Source organism: Malaclemys terrapin, chromosome 4, assembly GCF_027887155.1.
Source record: "Malaclemys terrapin pileata isolate rMalTer1 chromosome 4, rMalTer1.hap1, whole genome shotgun sequence".
NCBI classification, from domain to species: Eukaryota; Metazoa; Chordata; order Testudines; family Emydidae; genus Malaclemys; species Malaclemys terrapin.
In genome coordinates this window covers 72,272,156-72,284,508 of record NC_071508.1, presented here as the reverse complement: position 1 = coordinate 72,284,508, position 12,353 = coordinate 72,272,156, and the positions used below count along the sequence as shown (strand labels likewise).

Sequence of the window (12,353 nt, the reverse complement as noted above, 5' to 3'; positions counted from 1 at the left end):
AATTTATTTGAGAATAAGCTTTCGTGGGCTAAAACCCACTTCATCGGATGCATGCAGTGGAAAATACAGACTGGGAGTGGATTGGTCATTATACAAAGTAAAAACTGTTTCCCCATTCTATTCCCCCCCCACACACACACTGTTACTCACACCTTCTTGTCAACTATTGGAAATGGGCCATCCTGATTATCACTACAAAAGTTTTTTTTCTCCTGCTGAAAATAGCTCATCTAATAGCTCACCTTAATTAATTACTCTTGTTACAGTTGGTATAGCAACACCCATTTTTTCATGTTCTCTGTGTATATATATCTTCCTACAGTATTTTCCACTGCATACATCCGATGAAGTGGGTTTTAGCCCACGAAATCTTATGCTCAAATAAATTTGTTAGTCTCTAAGGTGCCACAAGTACTCCTCGTTCTTTTTGCTGATACAGACTAACACGGCTACCACTCTGAAACCTTTTTGCAAGTGTGATGTTTGCTGTGGTGCATTGAATACTTGGCTTTTAAAAATGGTAACATTCATATAAAGTTCAGGTACTGAATGTATCATTCTTTGAATAGAAACAGACCTGACAAATTCCATTATAATTAAGGATTTCAAAATGTGGACAACATTTTCCTTATCAATCCACAGGGCTGTCTCTTACCCTCATTGTGATATCCAGTATATGTTCCACAGCTAATCTGTTTCCAAAACTCCTACTGAATTCAATAAGTAACAGCCTGCACAGAAAGAGTGTGGAATAGAGATCCATATTGAAGACAAAATAGGAATTGCCAGCCAGACCAGATCAGATCCATGGTCCATCTAGGTCAGTATTGTCTCCATCAGCAGCCAGAACCAGATGCTTCAAAGTAAGCGGCAGGAAAACTCCCTAGTGACCAGTTATGGAATAATCTTCCCCCAAAGAAAGTTTCTTTCTAACTCACAGAAGTTAGTGATTGGCTTATGACCTGAAGCATCAGGGTTTAAAAACATTATTCCTTTTAAAAACAGGTTTTTTTCCATATCTGATTGACGTATCTCTGTATTGTTTTCATTATCTGTATAAATGTCTGATCATGGTTAGAATGTAAGTGCCAAACCTCCATCATATCCCATGGCAATGAATTCTACGGGTTAATTGCGCCTTGTGTAAAGTAATTTCCTTGTACTGGTTTTAAATGTGTTGCCTTTCAATGTCACTGAATGTTTCCTTGTTCTAGTGTTATGAAAGGGTAAATAGGAGCTCCTCTTTACGGTGCTTTTTCTCTACCTTTCAGTTTTATGTACATCTCTGCTGAGGAGAGACAAACTGAGTACTGCATTTATTCATAATTTGGATTGTAAATTCCTGCCATTTATTGTTAGTATAAACATGGTTCATTATTCAAATGGATGCCCTTGAATATTTCCACTACAGTAACTGATGTGGTTTCCTTTCACTCTACACCAACTAATTTTTTCCATCATTTTAGTCTGTACTGCATCTCGTTTCTTATGCTCCTCTGCACCCAACAGCTTTCTTTGACTGCTCCCACTCTTGGTTCCACGTTTTCTTTCATGCTGCCTCTATTCTCAGCACACTGACACTTTCAGTGTGCCGCGAACCTTTTAATACCCACTCCTTTGTCTCCACACCTTCCTGGACCTGAACCATTGTCCAGTTTCCGGCTGAGCTTGAGCCCAAACCTAGTGAGTGCCAAGTGTCTTCTGCAAACTGCCGAGCCCCCTCAGCTCCTGTTGAAATCTGTGGGCGTTGAGAGTGTTCAGCAATTTGCAGGATCAAGTCTTCAGATGGCTAGCTCTTGTGGCAGGGAGCTTGACCCAAAGGAATTGCTAGCACAACTCCTTTGAAGTCAATGGAGTTACTCCAGGGATGAATGTCTCCCAGTGTCTCTTTCTGGTTTTGTAAAGGGCGTTGCACACTTACCACTCTCTGTAAATAAGAAACATCTTTAAGACTAAAAAAACCCCAAACCAAACCTAGGCTAGTAGAACATGGTTAGGTGCCCTTTCACACCCGATTTGCTTCTCACCCACCCACTCACCCACATGAGTTTTTCAGTGCTTAGTACATTCTGTACACTTCCTTTTTAACCATGGGCTGACACTTACTGAGTCATTCTCCACTGTGCACAGGGGACGGGAGGGGGCATTTCCTGCAGCTGACAGGCAAAAGTGTTCCTCAGAGGGGATTTGCCTAACTTGGGTGTTTCAAGGGACTGCCCATGTTCACTGTGCAGGACTGTGGGCTGCAAAAAGACCATTCTAAAGGATTCAGGCAAAAAAGAGACCAACGGTCAAGTATATTTTCCTCTGTAATTCCCTTTGGTGAGTTGTTTCTCAGTTGGTTCCGTTGCTATCACTCTGAATACCATTTTGCACGCCCTTCTAGAACGGAGTTTATGTCTGTGTGAGGGACGATAAGACATGATGGGTGGTGGTCTTACCCCACCCATTCTGACCACATAACCTTTCCCCTTCTTCCTTTGTTTTTTTTCTTATCCTCTTCTCTGGATGGCAGGACATAGGGGGGGAGGAGGGATAGCTGCCTGTTCATTATCAGCACGCTGCAGAGAAAACACACAGCAACAAATCCCTTTGCAGTATAGCCACCTTTCATGCAGCTTCTTCTTAACTTCACTGGCATGTTGCATGCTTCACATTGCCAGGTCCACTGTTAAACGCTTGTATCGCAGCTGCACTTCAGCACAAAACTGAATATTCATTCAAAGGACGATATCAGCAATGCACAGGCAGGGCTCCAAACTATGCTCCATGCTCATGCAAAACTTCATCAGGGGTTTAGTTTGAGTGAGGGATCAGGCCTGCAGTGTTGTGTGTTTCTAGTGGTTGCTGCCACTAAAATCCTGTGTAGAGCTGGTTTCAGAGTGATAGCTGTGTTAGTCTGTATCAGCAAAAAGAACGAGAAGTACTCGTGGCACCGTAGAGACTAACAAATGTATTTGAGCATAAGCTTTCGTGGGCTAAAACCCACTTCATCGGATGCATGCAGTGGAAAATACAGCAGGAAGATATAAATACACAGAGAACATGAAAAAATGGGTGTTGCCATACCAACTCTAATGAGACTAGTCAATTAAGGTGGGCTATTATCAGCAGGAGAAAAAAAACTTTTGTAGTGATAATCAGGATGGCCCATTTCAAACAGTTGACAAGAAGGTGTGAGTAAAAGTAGGGGAAAAATTAGCATGGGGAAATAATTTTTACTTTGTGTAATGACCCATCCATTCCCAGTCTTTATTCAAGCCTAATTTAATGGTGTCCAATTTGCAAATTAATTCCAGTTCTGCAGTTTCTTGTTGGAGTCTGTTTTTGAAGTTTTTTTGTTGAATAATTGCAACTTTTAGGTCTGTAATTGGGTGACCAGGGAGGTTGAAGTGTTCTCCGACTCGTTTTTGAATGTTATAATTCTTGATGTCTGATTTGTGTCCATTTATTCTTTTGCATAGAGACTGTCCGGTTTGGCCAATGTACATGGCAGAGGGGCATTGCTGGCACATGATGGCATATATCACATTGGTAGATGTCCAGGTGAACGTGCCTCTGATGGTGTGGCTGATGTGATTAGGTCCTATGATGGTGTCCCTTGAATAGATATGTGGACAGAGTTGGCAATAGGCTTTGTTGCAAGGATAGGTTCCTGGGTTAGTGTTTTTGTTGTATGGTGTGTGGTTGCTGGTGAGTATTTGCTTCAGGTTGCGGGGGCTGTCTGTAAGCGAGGACTGGCTTGTCTCCCAAGATCTGTGAGAGTGAGGGATCGTCCTTCAGGATAGGTTGTAGATCCTTGATGATGCACTGGAGAGGTTTTAGTTGGGGGGCTGAAGGTGACGGCTGAAGGTGTAGAGCTGGTTACCTTCCAGCAGTTTCCCTCATCATTCAGGGATGTGCCTATAAATGTTGTGGCTTGTAGTCCTCCCACCTATCCCCTTCAGAAGGCTTTACCCTCCTAGGAGCATCCTCTCAAGACTGCATGCTCAGAGTTCATTTCTTCTTGGCTTCCCACAACTAAAGGAGTCTATTCCGACAGGTATCCATGGCCTTGTAAAAACCCCACTGTTGTGCCTTCAGCAGCAGGTTAGCTATAATTACCACTAGATCCCCAATTTTATATATATATATATATATATATATCAGTCCATTTCTCACCACTTATAACAACGCCTTTAACCTTTTCTGTTCCAATGGTGTTTTTTACTGTAACAGCAAGGCCTCATATTTATTACCTTTCCTCCTTCCCCACTGCTTTTTCCCACTGGTTAGTTTTGTCTGAATTTTTACTGGGTGGCCTTTTATATTATTGGTTATTTTAAATAAATATGTATTTTATGTTGTTTTTAGGATATTGCATCACACTCCAAGCACATTGATGTTCCTTTATATAAATAACAGTGTTAGGGTTAAAACAGGCTAGGGAGAAACCTAACAATCAATCAGACGTTGCTGTTCTGTAGATCACGGTGTTGAATTCATCAGCAAGAGTTTAAATTCAACAATGATAAATTTGGGAATCTAAGGAAAAGAATTAGAGTCCAAGAGAGAGAGTTTTCAAAATGGTGTGGATTATCTGGAAAGGAGCTGGTGCTCATGGAGTAACAGTGTTAACCAGTCAGTATGTACCAGTTGGTAGCAGGTATAATATTGCTTCTGTCTTCTCTCTCTAACAATAATCTATGATGCTATGATGGGAGAGCAATAAATGTGGGAGGAAAGATGAGCTTGTGGTTTAAATACTAGCCTACAACTGAGGAGATCTGTGTCCAATTTTTGGCTCTGCCACCGGCTTTGGTTCTCTGTGCTCCCTCTGGAAAATGAGGCTAATAATACCTATCTGGGCTGTCATCTGTTTAGGGCCCAATCTTGCAATGACTTAAGCGCATGCTTAACTTTAAATTTGTGTTCTATTGGATTATTCATGTTTATGAGTTTGTAGGATCAGACCCTAGACTGTAAATTCTTCAGGATAGAGCCTGTCTTGCTATGCATTCATACAGCGCCTAGCCCATTTGGACCCTGATCTCAGCTGGGGCTGCTAGATACTATTGTAATAGAATAATAAATAGTAGTAAATTTGAGACAGCCAGCAAGGTATGAAGACTAATCCAGATTATGTTATCAATGTCTCATGATGTATGGCTTGCTTTGTGCTTACAGAGACACCTTTGTTGCCTCAAGAGAGCTTTCTTAAACTAACTTTTCACTGGCTTGTGCTATTTGGATACAGACTATCCTACTTCAGTTTACTATACTTCTTGCTATCTTACCTGACCAGGAGAAGGGGGTATAATTTACCATACACCTATATATATTGGTCACCATTAAAACTCCTTTTCTTTTATTCCTAGTTGCATCATTGATGAGTATGAGCTTTCTCTACCCATTCAGGTTGTTGTACAATATGAAGGATGTTTAATAGGTAGGCACAGACAGTGCCGGTGTTAGCCCATAAGCAGGAATATTTTTGCCCCCCTCCAATACTAAAACAGGCAAGTTCTTATAATAAAAAGCGAATAGGGGCCCCCTTGAGCTGCTCAGAGCCCTAAGCAATTGCTTAGCCTGCTTATGCCTAGCACTGGCTCTGGGCACAGAACTAGTATCTGGTCAGGAAGAGCTGTTACAAAGTGTTATTTAGGTAGATTAGGGTTTGTTATTGTGGGGGTGGGGTGGGGGGAGCCTAATGCATTTTTTCTGTCTTCTTTGGGTCTGAGACTGTGGTCCTTATTTAACTAAAATCCCAGTGAAGCCAGTGGAGTCTGGCTTAACAAATAATAATAACAACTGTAATACCTAGCTCTTATATAGTGCTTATTGTCAGTAGAGCTCAAAGCACTTTACAAAGGAGGCCAGTATAATTATTTTATGGATGGGGAAACTGAGGCACGGAGTGGTGAAGTGACTTTCCCAAGGTCGCCCAGCAGGCCAGTGGCAGGGACACAAAGGCTGCAGGATCTGGCCTTTTTTATTCCTTTCCAATTCAAGCAGGAAAGATGTTAATTTTGGAGTCTGCTGTCATCTGTCCACCTAATCAGTATTCCCTTAGCTATTGACCCTGTATCAGTTTACTCTGACCCATCCTGGACCTGTTTCCTAATCCTTATCAAACATAGCTAACCATTTTTGTTTCTTATATTGTCAATTTTTTTATTTACCAGGCCTCTGCTCTTCCTGAATTTAATGCTGTTATCTTGGAAGAGGATTTTCCTGCTCAGTTGCCATAACAAACAAGGGATCCACTTGCAATCTGCCTTGGGTTATTGTAGATGTTAAGCTCATTTGGATCTCTATTGCTGATGACTTGCTTTGAACAAGGAGGTAAGGCTAGCAAATTAGAAGGGAAACTATTTATTCGGAACCAATTTATTCTGGTGAAACTAACCATGGAGGAGTGGGGATGTTTGGAGAAGTGAGAATTTTACTTCTGGCCAAGAGGATGGTGCAGCTGTGAAAGGAGGAAAGCCAGTGACATGGACAGCTGGGCTGCACAATATTTTAACTTTGTTCTGTTGAAATGTGCCTGCTTATTAGTAATAACCAATAACCACTGAGTTTACTATTACTATCACTAATTACTGTTTTCTCTCAAAGGGAACTGGATGAGAGAAGTTAAAGTGTTTTGTTGATTGTTTTGTTAGTCCCCATTAATGTGGAGATATCAGAATACATGGCAACAGTAGAAAATGAGGAGCATTCCCTGGTCCAGCTACTGCTGATGTATCAGGCCCTGAAGAAGCTGAATATTCTGCATGTGATGCGTGGAGATGAGCTTGCTGACTACCACTCCCCCAAAAGTACAGGATAGCGGGACAGGCCAGACAGTCACCTTTTGAAGACATGAGGAGAAAGGAGATGTCACAGGCTGCATCCCTTTGTTATCCTAGACCAGTGGCTCTCAACCTTTCCAGACTACTGTACCTCTTTCAGGAGTCTGATTTGTCTTGCGTACCCCAAGTTTCACCTCACTTAAAAACTCTTGCTTACAAAATCAGACATAAAAATACAAAAGTATCACAGCACACTAGTACTGAAAAATTGCTTACTTTCTCAGTTTTACCATATAATTATAAAATACATTGATTGCAATATAAATATTGTGCTTACATTTCAGTGTATAGTATATAGAGCAGTATAAACAAGTCCTTGTATGAAATTTTAGTTTCTACTGACTTTTCTAGTGTTTTTTTTATGTAGCCCATTGTAAAACTAGTCAAATATCTAGATGAGCTGATGTACCCCCTGGAAGATCTCTGTGTACCCCCAGGGGTATGTGTACACCTGTTTGAGAACCACTGTCCTAGACAAGGATGAGTTTTTCTGTGCTCCCTGGCACTATGCCAGTGGTTGCCTGAAATGAGCTTTATTGAGCCAGATAGTGGTTGTGGGGTTTTGAGACTCTTCAGGAGGCACTTCAGTTGGGAAAAAATTAGAGGCAGCTGAGCCTAGTTAGACTCAGAATCTTGAAAAGAATTTGGGCTAGTTGCAGGAGTTGCTGGGCAGAATCTAAAGTAGGGAGTGCTATGGGGGACTAGCTAACTGGGTTTATGTTCATAGTTAGTTCTTTTTATGGATTTAAGCCTCATGAATAGAATGTGTCTAGAGGCTGCAACAGCTCTGGGGTTTTATGTGTTGTTTTGTTTTACATGATTCCTGTAAAAACCAAACCTGAAAGCTCAGCAGTTTCATTTCTGTTTCAATGACTCTCTGCTGAACTTTCTCTCCAGCCAGTCAGACCCTGGCCCTGCCAAATCAAGGCCTGGTTCTCCTCCCACTTATACCAGTGTAATTCTGTTGGTTTCACTGGTGTCATTCCTGATTTACCGCAATGAATATGAAAGAAGAATCAGGCCCCGTGCCCTCTTCAGGAATCTGGAGAAGCTCTGAGAGTTTCAGGTTCATATCAAACACTGAAACCACAACCCTAATTTTCTCTTCTAAGACTTTAGCACTGATGGTTGATTATATTTGTTATGAGGAATGTTAAAAGGTATTTGTGCGACAATTAATATTATAAAGGTCCAGAGCTGTCACTACAGTTGTTTACTGAAATAATAAAAAAAAAATTCTTATGGGAATTTTACTTTATTAATTTTTGTCACCATTCATTGCTGCCCATGTTTCATGCATATTGAACTGGAACCACTTTCCTGAACCTTGACATTTGGATTCAGATCTGACCTTTGTTGATAGTTGTATACAATGTACTTAAGGGAAGGTGCTGCTTTACAAGATCCTTCATGCTATTCCTGATGAGGATTCCATCAAGTTTACAGCTTCCTTATTGCTCCATAATCCCCTCTGGACTCATATGGCAGGGGTGTTTTCATACAATTTCAAACTGCAGTGCTTGTGCAGTCTTTGTGCTGAAACAAGGCATTACATTTGTCACTATCTCATCAATAGTTCTCATCTATCACATATATAACAAAATACATAGGGACAAACTCCTTCTTGGTGTAACTGTACTGACGTCAATGGAATTACACCAGATATTAATTTGGCCCATTATTTTTGCCCTCCCCGCAATGAGGAGATACTGTTTATGGTTGTAGCAGCTTTCTGTTTTTCATCATTCCTATTGATACAGAAACCATGATGAGTTAATTGAGATTTCTTGGGTGAGTTTCTGTGATCAAAAAAGGTCCATTTTATGTCCAAATACTTCAGTCCCAGGGAAGTGGTTTTACTCTCTGCCTGATTGAAACATCTCAGAGTTCCGAGGCTTAGCAGAAAACCATAGGTGCTAGAACTAGGGGTGCTGCCATACTCCTGGCTTGAAGTAGTAATAACAACCCAAATTACACGGTTTCCACCTTCAGCACCTCCACTATAAAAATTGTTCCTGCACCAATGCAGAAAGCCCCAGAATCAGACCCAAAGTTTGACTTTATACCTCTATTTTGAAACCACCATAAATTCATGACACCCTGCTAAAGTCTGTATTCTGTAATCAAACCTGCATATGGAGGCTTTGACAAGTTGTCATCTGAAAATGGTCACACTAAATGTAATCAGCTATATGATAAAGTTCTCATTCCCATAAGTGAAGATCCACATAGTTGGATACAGGGAGGTATTAGTATGCTAAGAAAGTAATTGGGCATCTTGACTGCCTTTTACTTGTATGTGCAAATATCCAACTCCCACCGCTACCTCCAGGTGTCTGTATCAGCAGGAGGGGTGACTGATTGAGGATGATCAAAAAAAGAATGAGGGAAATGAAAGAAAACTACAAGGTGCATTTTCTTGCCAATCTTATGCACTTCCCTCCTTCTACATTAAAGATGAACAAATGGTTCATTTGTTGCTGAGATGCTGCACATCTGTGTCTGTGTCTAATCATAGTTAATTATAAAGAGCCGAGTCTCTGTAATATTCCTGGTCCCAGAGCTCTGGAGGGCCCATCGCTTTATTCTGTAGCTTTCATTGCCAACTTTTGTAGCTGCCTCTTTCTATTATCAAGCATCAAAAAGGTAGAGATTTTACAGGATCCCTGGCAAGTAACACAAAGTATCCCCGCTTAATACTACAGCAATGACTAATCAGGATGTCCCATGAGGAAAGCTTGCAATAACTCTTGCAAGGGTAGTGAGGACAATTTTCACAGCTGTGACATTTTAAGCCAAGCAAAATGTAAGCAACCAGGTTTGTTCTTTCCTGGCAAAAGTTTTATGGCACTGCAGGTAAACTACCCTCTAAAATGAAAAGGATTCTCCATAGGAGATGCATAGTACCAAGAATGACCATATGACTAGCTGTAATGTTTGTGTTGTTTTATCATAGCAGAGCTAATAGCTAAATTCTATTAATTGCTGAATGCTGTTTTGTTTGGCAAATACAGGAAGCAGTTTACATGGCTACATGGTGCTCTGGTTCACAGTGCCTCTGAAATAGTATTATTGTAAGGGGATAATACTGATTAGGGACAGTTCCCTGAGGAAGGAGGGCCTTTTGATGATTGAGTCATTTCCTTTCTCTGCTCTACTTCAGTAAGATAGTGCTTCTCTCACCACAGACACACACCCTTTGTATCCATAGAGTCCCCCAGCAGGGAGTTCAAAGGCACACGCCCTGGCCTGGGCCCGAGATGGAGGTGCTTGAGTTTACGGCTCCTAGAAAATGCAAGCAGTGATCAGTGGAAATATGTCACAAGTCTGGGTGCTCCCCTGTCACATAAAACTAACACTACTTTGTACTTAGCCTTTCACTGAAGGATCTCAAAGCACTTTTAACATTCCATTAAGTTACACAATATCCCCATGAGGCATTTAAGAAATATGTTGTTATAGTTTAAGGGATTTGCCCGAAGTTACACTGTGAGTCAGTGACAGAGCTGGGAACAGAATCCAGAAGTGAAATCCTAACCCCACTGAAGTCAATGGAAGCTTTTCCACCTCGGTGGAGCAAGGTTTTCACCCCAGGTGTCTTGAGTCCCAGTCCCTGCTCTAACTACTAGATCACACTATTTTTTAATTTTGTATCTATAACTCTATTGGAAAAGAAATCCTCTTTCCTAGAAAGATGTTTAAATGTTACGTTGAACACTTGTTTAAAAAAGTGAGATTCAAAGAATCTGCTTTCTTAAAACAGAAATCCTGGACTAGTTGATAGGATTTTGCTGCTTCTTACTACTTGTTAAATTCACAAAGGAAAGTAAAGGAATCTGTGCAGAACTTTGTACAGTGTGTAGTTGTTGTGTGAAACTGGATGACTAGCTAGAATACAGAACCTGTTCTCCATCAAATACTATTGTTAGTCTCATGTTTCATACACCTATTGGGCTTGTTTCTGCTCTGCTAACTTGGTATATATCTGGAGTAACTCCACTGCAGTGAGTGGAATAACACCAACTGGGGTAAGTGAGAGGAGAATCGGGCCCAGGGTTTTTCTCCAGTCTTTGAGTTCCAGAGTTATCCTGCCACTGATGCACTAACTCATGAATGCAGAATTTTTGTTAGCCTCCTCTATATACTGCTCCACGTCTGCCACTTAATCCATTAGAACATTAGTCTTCACAGCCTAGAGAGTTCAGGAAGCTTTTGTGCAGATGAGGAGCAGTCAGCCTTGGTTTTCTTGTTTAATATTTTCTCAAGTGCTGATGACAGGTGCCAGTCCTGGAGAGTGAGGACAGATACATACAGCCCAGGCAAGGCAGTGCCTCCCCACTGTACCTTAGCCCTGGCCAGGCCAGAGCACTTCAACAGGTGACAGAATGGTTCATTCCTCAGACCATTAAGTCTTTGGTTTTGTTGTTAAAATTATGAGCAAGGGATCAGTTAATGGTTCAGCTGTAATGGTGTGACATGGACACCTGCCATCAGTGAGGAACATGAAAACCATCCATCGGAGGAAGACCATTAGCTTGTTTCGCACAGACCACTGAACACTCATTACATGGTAGCAACTGCTGGTCACTACCAATTCGGGGCTAATTCAGACTAGGGACCTAGAAGTGAAAGGTTACATATCCTATTACTGGAGATGGCCCCGAACCAAAACCCCAGCTTCTCTCCCCCTGAAAAAAACTGGTGAAACTCAGCTCCAGATTGAGATGTTGCAGCTAGGTCCATCTCTACCCAGTCTCCAAACCTGAGCCAGAGAGGATGTTTTAATGAAACTGAAAGCCAAACCACTGATTAGCAAGAAAATGCTTCTATTATCACTTCTGAGCTAAAACAGGATTCTACAAAATGTTTTCCCTTTCGAGGTGCAGTAATTGTTTTACGATTAGACAGGAAGCTGTACCAGCATTATTGCTCTAAAGGAGCCAGTGTTATCAAAAAACAACACATCAGGCCCTGTCCTCACAGGAAGGGAATTGTGAGTAATCAATAGTACTATAATCCAATTGGCTGCTGGTCCCTTTGTGTGGACAGTACAGTAGGCAGGAAAAAAAAAGCGTTTAGGGACTCTTGTTTGAAACAAAAGTATTTGAGGAGTCCAAATTCCCCTCTGCTTCTCACTGGGGCTTTTCCAAGCATTTACGGTATTTCCTTAATCAGAAGGCACACAAAACCACCAGGGTGACTGTACAAGGCCTTTACAACTGTACAACACCATGAAGGGTATTTTAGAAACTACAAGCCTGACTCTCCCCTGGCCACCCCATCACTGCAAAGCTGCCCTACAGCCACAGAAGGGAATCACCCTACTGCAGGGGGAGCCTCAGGTGGCATAGAGTCATAGGCATCAGCTCCTATAGCCTGCCCTCTGTGCAGGGCCAGATTAACTCTCCTTTGGGCCCGGGGCTATTAGATTTTGTGGGGCCCCTGTATACAAGTCTTTTTCCTAATTTAAAACAAAATGATCACAATTATGGCATAGAGGCTATTAATGCTATACTAAAC

At 41.5% G+C, this 12,353-nt stretch overlaps 1 long non-coding RNA gene across 1 annotated transcript; it reads left to right on the top strand.

Annotated features, from left to right (window-relative positions):
• Window positions 1-2,171: 2,171 nt before the first annotated feature.
• LOC128837053 (uncharacterized) lies at window positions 2,172-8,062 on the top strand. The gene is made up of 3 exons (XR_008444881.1): window positions 2,172-2,322; window positions 6,165-6,324; window positions 6,645-8,062. It is a non-coding gene; the product is annotated as an uncharacterized LOC128837053 (long non-coding RNA).
• Window positions 8,063-12,353: the final 4,291 nt, after the last annotated feature.